This window comes from Cupressus sempervirens, chromosome 4 (assembly GCF_028749045.1).
Source record: "Cupressus sempervirens isolate cs-2001-9-10 chromosome 4, ASM2874904v1, whole genome shotgun sequence".
NCBI lineage: Eukaryota > Viridiplantae > Streptophyta > Pinopsida > Cupressales > Cupressaceae > Cupressus > Cupressus sempervirens.
Window position 1 is genome coordinate 273,540,658 of NC_143121.1, and position 12,858 is coordinate 273,553,515.

At 31.9% G+C, this 12,858-nt stretch overlaps 1 pseudogene; it reads left to right on the forward strand.

Annotated features, from left to right (window-relative positions):
• The first annotated feature begins 472 nt into the window (after nucleotides 1-472).
• Nucleotides 473-12,145, forward strand: LOC149561076 (putative LRR receptor-like serine/threonine-protein kinase At1g67720; annotated as a pseudogene).
• The last annotated feature ends 713 nt before the right edge of the window (nucleotides 12,146-12,858 follow it).

Sequence of the window (12,858 nt, forward strand, 5' to 3'; positions counted from 1 at the left end):
TTTTTTTTTTCAAACTCTCCTTTTAATATTACTTTTGAGTTTGCTGAATACCCACTTCAAGAAATTTCATCCTTAAATAATAATAAAATCTGTATTTATAAAGGCACTAGGCAATTCATTTCACAAAGAAATTTCTGTATTTATAGAGGAAAGCACTAGGCAATTTACAAATCTCTGTATTTATAAAGAAGCCACTATACAACTCATTTGACAAAGAAATCTGCAGCTACATGCTTCTATGAATAAGTCAGAGTTTGGTTATATATAGACCTCACTCTATCAAGCTCCAAAACAAGAAATTCTGTTGGGGATTATTTTCGAACCTTGCAAGTAAGAAATTCTCTTGGAGATTATTTTCGTAAGAGTGTTATTATTGTTGCTGAACTATAATGTTTTCAGTCTATCATTGATATCTTTTCCCCCCCCCCCCCCCTAATAGGAGTTCTTTATCCAAATTTAGCAGGTCCAAAGGATGTCAGATATGTGGTTGACAAGTGCGTGCTTGCTGCTCATCACATCTTTCATTGGACTATTGAGTTTTGTCTGCTCAGGTTCAGATGGTAATCTATTTTTTAGTAGGAGATAATTTTCACATCAAGTTAAATTGTGATATTGCTATTAGAAATTTATTATGTAGTTTTTGAGTCAAATCTTATTGACCCATATTTCATGAATAGTGATTCAAGATGAATCTATCTCTTATGAAAGTAAATGGAACACTTAGCATTCATTGAATCTAGTAGTTAAGCGCACTGGGTAGTATTGGGATGGGTAGCCTCCCAGAAGCCCCCGTACTTGACCTCTCTAAACATCACATAAATCTAATGAGTGTTTAGTGTTCTATTTATGGTCATGAGAGATAGATTCATGTTGAATCAATACTCATGAAACATGGATCAATAAATTTGACTTAAAAACTACACAATTAAATCCTGATAGCAATATCGCAACCTTTTATTCAATTTCCACTATAACCTATTTTTTCCAATGCAGGCTTCCTTAACATCAACTATGGCCCCAACGATAATCTCACAAATAAGTACTTACAACACTAGATTTCTTATTCCCCTTTCATTAAAGCTCGCAATGTTTCATTGGTGCACTCAAGTGATACCCGCTACTTGCAATATTTGACACTAGCCTATTTTCCAAACCTGGCAATGAAGAAATATTGCTATATGATCCTTGTGAAGCCTGTTGAAATAACTTAGATCATATGTGCAAATGTACTTTTATTACCATTGTAATTGATGATTTCCAAATGTAGATTTGGATCTCATATATGTATAATATGAGAGGACGAGACATGTCTCTATAGTTAATCATCATGTTATAAATAACTATATGTATAACTCATCTTTAACATATATATAATATTAATATATTAACCATATATGTAATATAATATAATATTATTATATTATTATATCATTATATAATAATATATAATACATATTATATTACATATTATATATATATATTATATATAAGAATCACCAATAACAATTTATCTGAAAAACATAAACACAAATTAGTATATCAAATAATCAATGTCAGCAAGGTAGAAGTAAACCATCATTAAATTAGAATCAGAATCATTATGTAATCAACACAATGTATATTAAAATCTCTTAGCAACATAAAGTATTTCCTATTATCTCTACTTGCACTTAAGCAATGTCTAGAGATGTCCATAGTGATTTAAATTTCCATGATCTCTACTTGCACTTAAGCAATGTCTAGAGATGTTCATAACACACTCATGATCTCTACTTGCACTTAAGCAATGTCTAGAGATGCCCATAACACACTCATGATCTCTACTTGCACTTAAACAATGTCTATAGATGTTCATGATACACATATGATCTTTACTTGCACTTAAGAAATGTGTAGAGATGTCCATGATGACATAATAGATTTGTTACCCATGATCTCTAATTGTTCAAAAAGAAAATCTAGAGATTTCTATGATAATAGGACTATCATATGTAAGATTGTCACCTTACAAAGATTACCTTCTATTTGTTTGTTATCATGGTGTCCGGTAGATTTTGGCCCAAAGAACCATGATAATAGGACTATCATATGTAAGATCATCACTTTACAATGATTACCTTCGGTTTATATATGTCAATAAAAGATTGTCACCTTTCATTACATATCTAAAACAACAATTATATAACCAGATATGGGTCAAAATTAAATATTCAACATATCAAGTTTTACATTTGAAATATTTCAATTTAACATTTCTCTTTAGAACTTCTCCTCATAGAGAAGATATCATCCATAAGGGATTGCATGTCAAAATTTCTCCCTCTGAATATTGATCCTGGGATGTCAGGTCCTCTTGTTACTTCCTTAGAAACTCTCTTTTTCCGAAGGATGCTTGTCAAACTCATCACTCTCTCATTATATATGTAGGAGTAGGCCCATCAACATCGTGCAATCATCCATATGGATTTCTAGACTCCCTCTAAGTATCAATCTTCTAAGCTCTAGCATTGCCTTCAAAGAAGTGACATACTCCCTCTTAATGTAGAAGGATCTCATAATCTCAATCATCAAAGATACTTGCATCAAGAGCCACACTTTATTCATCTTGATCATCAAGGTCTTTGGAATTACTATCATTAGATTTAGTTTATACAAAATTTGGTAGCATATTGAAGTACCAACCTTCTTTTCTTGTAAGAATATCCTCAAACATAAAGGAAGAGATCAAAGAAAATATCCCTTAATAAATGAATAGATAAATGTAAAAAATACAAGTACTTATCTGCCCCAAGTGGGAATGAAACATTTCCTATTATTCCCCCCACAATGTAAAGTTACCACTCGTATATCTTTGAATACTTCTTTCTAAGTTAAAACTTTCTCTTTTCATCCATAGATGTTCAAAACCTTAAGCTTAGTAGTATAAGCAAACACATAGTTGCATGAAATTACAATTTATTGATCATTGAAGATTCTATCAGAACACGATTTACTCCCTCTGAATCAATATGATCAAGATCACTGAAGATTGACTAAATCATATTCTCTATCTTCTCCCTCTATTTCAATGTTGCCTCTAATGAAATTTTAGGCTCCCACCAAATCTCAATCTCCCTCTTGTAATAACATTCTCAAAGGAAAAGATCAAGGCATATAGCTCTCATAAAAAATAGAAAATAAGAGAGAGATTAATATAATACCCAATATGATATATTTTCAATAAATATAGATAATCTTGAGCTAACCTCATTCCCTCTTATCTTATTTTGAGAATTATCCCACTATTCTAATATAATATGGATAATAACGATCTATATTTTCAACACATCTTATTATGCCAAATATAATAATCTATTTCATAAGAATGTGAAAAATTAAGTCTTTATATTTTCAATAATAGCCTAATTCTTCAATTTTATATAGAATTAGAATAAAATAATTAATATAGAAATAACAAATTTAATACATACAGATTATAATATACCCACATTGATTTTATTTTATTATATTTCCATATCTCATTGAGCTTCTTTATTAAATAAATTTGCATTAAATCTAGTTGGCAATGGGTCTCTTGATATTTGAGTGGTCTACACTTTATATACAACTTAAATTAATGTAAGTGGCCCCTCAAATATTTATATATCTAACGCAAATAAAGTTGTCACCCTTTGGTGGGATTCACACTAAGTAGTTAGTAATAAAGGTTATTAATAATATCTATGTCCTCCAAATTGTATTTTGGAGGATGTATGGTATCATCCTTTCCTAGTTTAAGGGCAACTTTGTCTTAATAGAAAAATCGTATTATAATGCATTGTTTTATTTTAAAAAATCATACCATTCTATTGAAATAGAAGTCTAGCATGCTACAAAGGGACTATTTGCAAAATGGTTTTCCTAAAATAAATATAACCTTGCAATCACTATGGGGACCCGTATGTGAATATAAATGTGCAAACAATAGGGGTGATTAGCATGATTAACTTATATTATAGATTTGATTATATATATTATTATAATTTTTATTTGTATATGAGTATTTTTATTTTTATTTTTATTTTATATCATTATTATTTTTAATTTGATTATGATTATTAGCTTGTTCATTATTATTTTTTCCATTTGTATTATTATTGGTTATAGCTCATTTTCATTTTCTTGTCATGTTTTTTGTGTTCACTCATTAGATTTTCACCTCCTTTTTCATTCATTTTCTATGTCCATTGTATTATTTATACTCTTTTTCATTTATAGGATTATAGGGTCCTTATTTTATTTGTCTCGTCTTTCTTATCTTTATTTTTTCTTTCTGTTTAGGTGTCTTTCTCAGTTATTTCTTTTTGCCTTTAATTTTAATTTTCTTCTCATTCAATCAAGCCCACCTCATCATCTTCTTTCTTCTTTTTTCACCTTTGGATCTCCCCTCCTGGTCTATGTGCCCCCCCACACACTCTCTCCTCTCTTTTTATCTTTGTTTCTCCCTTGGTTTGCTAACTTATTTTTTCTATTCTCTTGTTGTTCATCCTGATGATGGATCATTAGGTTTGATCCAAAATGTTGATGCTAAAAAAATTTACACAACCAAATTCTAGAAAAATTCTAGAATACATGATTAACCATGTTTCCCTTCGGTGCAGCCAATGTGAATTGAGGGTTATAAAGTGAAGTTCTCAATTATTTTTCCACTTGTGATAGCTAATGTCAAGTATTGAATGAAATCATCCAGTAATTGTAACACATCACCTTTAATTTTTTAATAGCCCTTTTAGAAAAATAAATATTTTATTTAACTATCTTTACATATTAGAGTGGGTCAGAGAATCACTTGTAATGTAATTTGTTAATTTCTTTTTCTTATTGTCATATATCCTTTGGCACCTATTTCTCACTTTGATGATAATCAAATGGGAATTTCATGTTGGGTATAGATAAATGTTTTTTCTATTTTTACAATTTGTACTCCTAATGTCACCGTTCATAAACCCTTGAGTTGAGATCAAATAGTCTTCATTATTTTTATTGTTTATCATTTTCTCTAGTGCATGGTGTATGCCAATGATGATAATCCTATTTCTAGTTCCATATTTCCTCCACTTGAACCATCCTTAGAAAGGAGCGAATATGGGCAAATAAAGGTAGGATCGTGCAAAAGATGAAGATAGAAAACATGAAATGGTTTTGGACAAATATTGGAACCAATTAAAATGTGAAAGGAAGTAAATAAATGTGAGCCTAAGTATAGGAATCATTCAACTCCCAATCCAATATTTTAACATGGCAAAGGATAGTCAATAATTTTAAACCTGTGTTCCTTATAGTGTAGCTTTGGTATTGATTGTTTGATTTCAGAACGTAGTGATAGTAATATATGATCCCTCATGTTATTATTGTTACACATAATAGAATATTGTTGTGTGTATTATCTGCTACTTCAAACATCATTTGGTTCTATTTTTGTTTCCATATTGATGTCATTGTAACACTTATATTCATTGCAAGATAACTTGTATTATTATACACATTATAAGAATATCATCTTGCAAATGTGCACTAGACTATATCAAAGATTGTATTAATTGGTGTTGAAAGTCCATGATGAAACACAAAAGCTTTTTTTTTATGGAACCATACATGTCAGGCAGTGTATTGATTTAATATTTCTTAGAGAGCAAGCTAGGGGTTGTTGCTAGCTGGTGTTGTGCACCTATGTTCCCAAAGTTTTGATGAGGAACCACAATTATAATGGTGTTTGCAGGTAGAAGATTGATGCACATATATAAGCCTCGATCAATGTTGTTTATGTAGTTTGCCAGACTATATTAAAAACCCATTATTTAGTAATTTTTGCCATATATATTGCAGTAGGGTAAGGATATTTATAGTTGCCAGAATGAGTTGACTCATCAATTGCAATAGTATTCAGTGATGATACATTAAACTAATTTTCCATTAGTTATTTTGAATCCTGCAAATTAAGTGTCACTCCATTGTTTATTTCTTGAGGATCTCCTTATGCTCACAACTTTCGGTCACCAACTAGTTAGCAATCATGTACCATGAGAATTCATACTAGGTGTGCGATACTTCCTATTGATTTTACAATTAAAAATTATGTTCTTCTATACACATTACATATCTAGGTTGGTTTGACAAATGAACTGGTAAAACTTTGCAATAGGAAGGGTAAGATATTTCTAGTTCAAATTACATTTGCAAGTTGGCTCTGATATCATGTTGAAATAACTTAGATCGTATCTGCAAATGTACTTCCATTGCCATTGTAATTGATGATTTCCAAATGTAGATTTGGATCTCATATTTGTATAATATAAGAGAAGGAGACATGTCTCTATAGTAAATCATCATGTTATAAATAACTATAACTCATCTTTAACATATATATAATATTAATATATTAACCATATATTTAATATAATATTATATTATTATATAATAATATATAATACATATTATACTACATATATTATATATAATATATATTATATATAAGAATCACCTATAACAATTTATCTAAAAAACATAAACACAAATTAGTGTATCAAATAATCAATGTTTTACTTCAATTGACGCTAAAACATTAACAAAGCCCCATTGAAATTACCTGGTAAGAGCAACTTTCGGCCCTGATTGCACAACTCCTTGGGCAAGATTCTTCGATTTACTTATCGAGGGAATCAAGTGGAGGAGTTTCAACTTATCTGATTTAAACAATACCATGTCATATTATTACGAGATTATCTTGGCCGCCAAAAGTGAGACTTTGGGTTTATGCCTTGCTCGCAATACTCAGATAGAACAAAATCGTTTTGTTTTCATTTCAAGCATTGAGCTCCACCCACTCGAATCTTCAATGTATAGTTCAACCGATTTCCAAAATCAGGCCTTGAGTTTGATTGCTCACTTAGATCATGGTACATCTTCCTATATACAGTAAGTGTTATAACAAAATAAATTTCTATTTCATGAGGAAAAAAAAGTGCTTTAGATGTCAATTTATTTATGGATTGTGATAATTTTGGGTCAAACATCATATATTAATGGAAGAATTAAGCTTAGAAAAATAAGTCAATTTGACTATTCAACACTTTTAGTATAGGAATGAAATCTTACCTTAGCCCATTTGGTTGCTGAAATAGAAAAAAGAAATTAGGAATATGAATCCTATTTTCTATTTGGTGTTTCAATTGGAATAGGGAATAGGAATACATATTCTCATTTCATCACTAAAATGAATTTATGTCCATTCCAAAAAATAACTATTATTGAAATAGCCATTCCTATTCCCAGCGTGCATTTCCATTTCCTATTCTCAATTCTTTGTCAGCTGCCACGGTGAACTGGACCGATGTTTCAACTTATTTAACTGAAATTTGAACTGTGGTGGCAATAAGCAGTTTCCCAGACGATCCATTTGACCGCAAATGATTATCGATAGAAGCTGCTGGAGCTTCGGTGGACATTGGCGTTGAGGATGAGCAAGCAAAATATTTAGGGAGGGAGTTATCAATCAAACCGCCAGTGGCTGTTTTAAGAACTGCTATTGCAAAGGGAATAGTGACGGATATGACACTTTTAGACTCATTTGTACCATTCTCTGATCCAGGAGATTACTATTTTGCAATTTATTTTTGCAACCTCAACCAGACAAGCCTCACTCAGAAATTTGTTGCCTTCATTAACGGAGCCCAATCATCTGATTTCATACAGCTTAACTTTTTGCATTGTTGGCAAGCAGATTATGATTTAAAATTCGAAACTTACAATCCTATAAACATTATTTTACAACCCAGCAGTACATCAGAGTTGGGGTCATTCATCAATGGAGCAGAAATGTACAGGAAATTGGACGTAAAGACAACCACATACCCCGGAGATTGTAACTTTCTGCTTTAATTGTTCTAAGTGTTGTATATTTTTTGTGGATATATAAATTGCAAATATTGATGTTTGGACAAATTGTGGGAATTCAGTGGTTGCAATCAGGAAAATAGCAGAGGCAATGAATGTTCCAGACGACTGGACTGGAGGAGATCCATGCTTGCCAGCTGAATATTTTTCAACAGGGATTACCTGTAGTCAAGATGATGGCTTAAACATCACATACTAAAGCTTCATTCTAAGACTAAAAGTGTTAAATAGTCAAAATTGACTTATTTTTTCAAGCTTAGTTTTTACCGTAATTTGTGATGTTTAAGAGTAGCCGTAAAGCAAATATTTTAACAATTCATTAGAACATATATCTTAGGCCACTGATGTGTATGATTTGAAGCTTTTAGTTTCTTTTTGCAGAGATCTAACAAGTATGAATCTGGAAGGCACGATACCTTCAGATATAGCAGACTTAATAGCACTAGAAAAATTGGTAAGACTTCGGACTTAAACATCATATGGTAAGCTCCATTTCAACACTAAAAGTATTAAATAATTAATGTTGACTTATTTTTTTCAAACTTAAGTTTCTCCTTAGTATGTGATTAAAGATGTTCGTAAGACTCCACATAGCCATGTACTAACATGCTTTTTCAGTGAGAAGGCTAATGGATCTTTTAATTGTGGTTCATATAATAAAGTTGCTAACTCTATGTTTTCGGTTATAGTTGCTAGGAAACAATAAGTTTTTGGGCCATATTCCAGACCTCGGCTCATTGAACAATCTCACAATATCGTAAGACACCTCTGCAATACCTTGTGTGAATGACTAGAGAGCCAGAATTATCTGTATCTTTGCTAATACTATATGTTGGCCTCACAAAGGCAACTGCAGAATAATCAACTTACTGGAGAAATTCCAAGATCATTGGGGAAGCTTCAAAGGCTAAATCAACTGTATGTTTACCAGCTACTGTATCTTATTTCATCCTCACATTTCATTATATAACTGATGTAACTAAGCGCTATTAAATAGGTGTTCTTATAGAGCTTTTTTGGTTTATTGAAAAGATTTTTACAGGAAAATAAATTGGAGGGAACAGTCTCAAAGGGATTACAGAGAAACAACTTGGAACTTCGGTATGCCAATTTTCTTTACTCTTTCTATAATATTACCTTTTTAATATCAACTTCACTTCACAGACCATCAATACGATAGATGTTTTAAATTTCAACTTCACAACCATTAATATCTCATATACCATTAATTTCAGCGTTGATCCACAAAATGCTCTTCCGGTAGACAGCCACAAAATTAAAGGCTGGGTGATCGTACTTTTGATTGGGTGTTCGGTGGTGTTAGTTTTGGTCATTTACAAGATGCGAACTGTTGGACAAAATGCCTCTGACGAAGGACATGAAAATCCATCGAAACGTAAGAATAGAGGAACTCGGTTTCATTTTGCAGATGCAAATGTCCTAGTACTTCGAAGCATGTGAACTGTTTGACAAAATGCCTGAAGTAAATGGGGTTACATGATGTGCTACTACGAGAGGATAAGCAGAAAACTTTTGTATTAAATATGGCAGGAATCATTTGAGCAAAACACTTTTGGGATGTATAAAGTCAAGCTCCACAGTGCGTGGCAACATCCTTTACGAGTGACAAAGTTCAGTCATGTGAACTGTTTGACAAAATGCCTCGAGGAAACGTGGTTATATGATGGCTGGATACTCGGAACACTGTTCTGTTGAAAAGGCTTTTAAATAGTCAAGCTCCACAGTAATGGCCGTAGGGATTTTCAAACAGGGCATGGCTATCCATAAAGCATAAAGGATAAGAGGAACTTCTTAAGAATTCGTACATACAGTCAACTATGATGAAGTAATCATTCAGCCAATAAAGCAAGTGAATAGTGAAGTGAATTCATCATGTATTATTTCTTATAAGATTTGCTTGTGGAGGCACAAACACCTATCTCAACCATTTCCGACCACAGATGTTTCTCCAACTCCATTAGAAAAACAAGTAATTGCAGGTGTTTCTCCATGCTCTGGTATGCTAAAAACATGAATAGAAATGTTTTTCTCTTCTTCTTTTACCGTGCTTGTGACATTAAAGAGTATTTCTTCTTGATTTGTTCTTTCTCAGATGAAAAAAATCAAAACGATTATCACAGGCTGGCTATAGAATACACAGAGGAAGACATTAAAACTTCTACCGATAACTATTCCACACCCATTGGTAAGGGGAGTTTTGGATTTGTATTTTATGGCAGACTTTCTGGATATGAGGTTGCCGTCAAAATACACAAGTTTGATTCTAATCAAGGCCGAAAAGAATTCCAGAATGAGGTTAGTATTCCTACATAGATTCAACAACAAAGTGTATGAAGATTGCCATTACTACCAAATTCTCGTTTAACAAGTGTTATCTGTGATTTTAGGTAGCTATGCTGTCAAGAATATATCACAAGAATCTTGTAAATCTTATTGGGTATTGCAGAGAACCCATAATGGCATTGGTCTATGAATGCATGCCATGCGGAACACTGATTGATCATTTATACGGTACTTATGTGCATACATTAAATCTTGTGCCATTTCAATTTCTATTCTGAAGTTTTTTTTATTCAAATTTATTGAGCCGCATTTCATGAGTAGTATTGGGATGGGTAAATTTTGGAAAAGTTTTTGTATTTCGTCTTTGTAGATATCATGTAGATGCAATGTGTATTAAGTATTTTATTCCTTCTAATGAGAAAAGAGCTTGGGAGAACTGCTACTCATTGAACATAGATCAATGAATTCTGATCAAAAACTTAGTCAGTTGAATCTTAATGATATCATAATTTGACTTACAATTGAAAACATCTTTCACTTATTAATTGACTTTACATACCTTTAAATTTAATTTTAATATTATTTTAAAATTTGTAGGCATGGCCAAATTGAAAACTCCACTTGATTGGCTTATAAGATTGAATATTGCTAGACAGGCTACAGATGGTAAGTTGTTTGTGGTTGCAGAAGTTCCTTTATATTTAATCATTTTCATAAAAGGGGAAAAACACCATGTTTCAACCATTCTACACAAGTTTTGTAGGTTTTCTCTACCTTCATTAGAGTTGCTATCCTCCAGTCATACGCAGAGATATAAAGTGCAGTAATATACTGTTGGATAACAAAATGTCTGTCAAGCTAGCTGACTTTGGCATATCAAAATTGGTAGAGAGTGCCAGTGGTTATATACCAACTGAAGTCAAAGGGACAATAATTTATCTTGGTCCTAAGTATTTCACATAACTCCATTACATTCCTTTTTTCTTAAATATACTTAGTTTAACTACGCTTGATGAATGCATTTTTCTCCTAACATAAAGTATAGGGAACAAATAACTAGTAGATTAAAATATGGATGAACTATTGTAGATACTTTGCAACATCTTCACAGAATGAGAAGAGTGATGTCTACAGTTTCAGAGTGGTTTTACTAAAGATTATATTTTGAGTACCACCCAAAGACTGAATAGTGCAATTGGTAATTCATATATTTTTGTAGACAAATTAAGGCCCCGTTTGGTTGGGGAAGATGATTTTTTGACATAACCAGGTTATCTTATAACCAGGGTTTCGAAAACCTGGTTTTGTGGTTTGGAAAGTTAATGGTCCGTTTGGTTGACACGGAAGATGAATATACTGTGGACCCCACAATATTATTAAAAAAATTGTCATAAAATTCAAAACCTGGTTTTAATTTCGAATTCCACCTTTTTGTTGGAAGAAACTTCTTCCAATTTTTGACCAAAATTGGAAGATGAAATCGAAAACTAGGTTATAATTTTAACCAACCAAACACCAAAGTTTTTTTGCAAAACCTGGTTTTGCCTCTGATAACCTGGTTTTGTCCCTCATCTTCCAGCAACCAAACGGGGCCTAAGTGATTTCAATACTTTTGGTAATGTTCATCAACAAAGTATTAAAAAAATCATTGTATCAGGCATACAATCTGCTTTTATGTGGAAAAATAGACAAGCTTGTGGATCCTGCATTGGGTGGTCGATATAACATAGAATTAGCTTGGAAAGTAGCATAGATGTGTGTGCAAAAGGAATCAACAAAAAGACCCAAAATGAGTGCGGTGGCTAAAGAATTGGAAGAAGTAGTGACGCTTGCATATGGTGATAACAACTATTCTACTTCACATACCATTGCCTCTTTTAGTAACAGTGGGATGCCCAACCTTAGATAATAAGATTTTATAGTAACTATTTTGTCCACATATATTCAGACAATTTATTTTTTCTAGGCTGGGATAGAAATATGCTATAAATGAATAATATTAAATATTTGTGCAGTCAATTTAAACTTAAGAAAGTTCTATAGATTCCAAAATTATGGCACCTTTTTTTGTTTGGGTGTATTTCAAGACCTCTCTATAAAGAGGCAATATGTAAGAATTTAGTATTAGACGACGAGGGTGATTTATGAATCATTAATAGATTGTGTATCTTGTAATTTTATTATAAGAAGATATGGTAGTTAAATGTTGTATTTTCATTTTAAGAAGATATAGTGGTTATTGTCATTTGATTAATGAAAAGAATAAGGTGTTGTACTACATAAAAGAATCTAACTAGTTATTCATGAATTTATATCATTTGTAGTTTTTACTTCAATGTATTTTTTTACCATCTATTATAACATGATAATGGTTCAATTGTAATTGTTGAGTTGCACATTTTTAGACATGGCCTGTCATGCCCCTGACAGTTCTGCATCTGTTACCTCGGACTCTGAGATTAGTTTAATTTACTGGATGGTTTGGTACTTGTTTTGAAACATTGATTTTGTAGAAACTATTTCGTTTCCGGCATCATTATGTTGTTTTATTTAAATGCACTATGAGAACTATGGTGTTTCTAAGATCTGATTCTCAAAATTAATGTTGACATTTCAGATTCA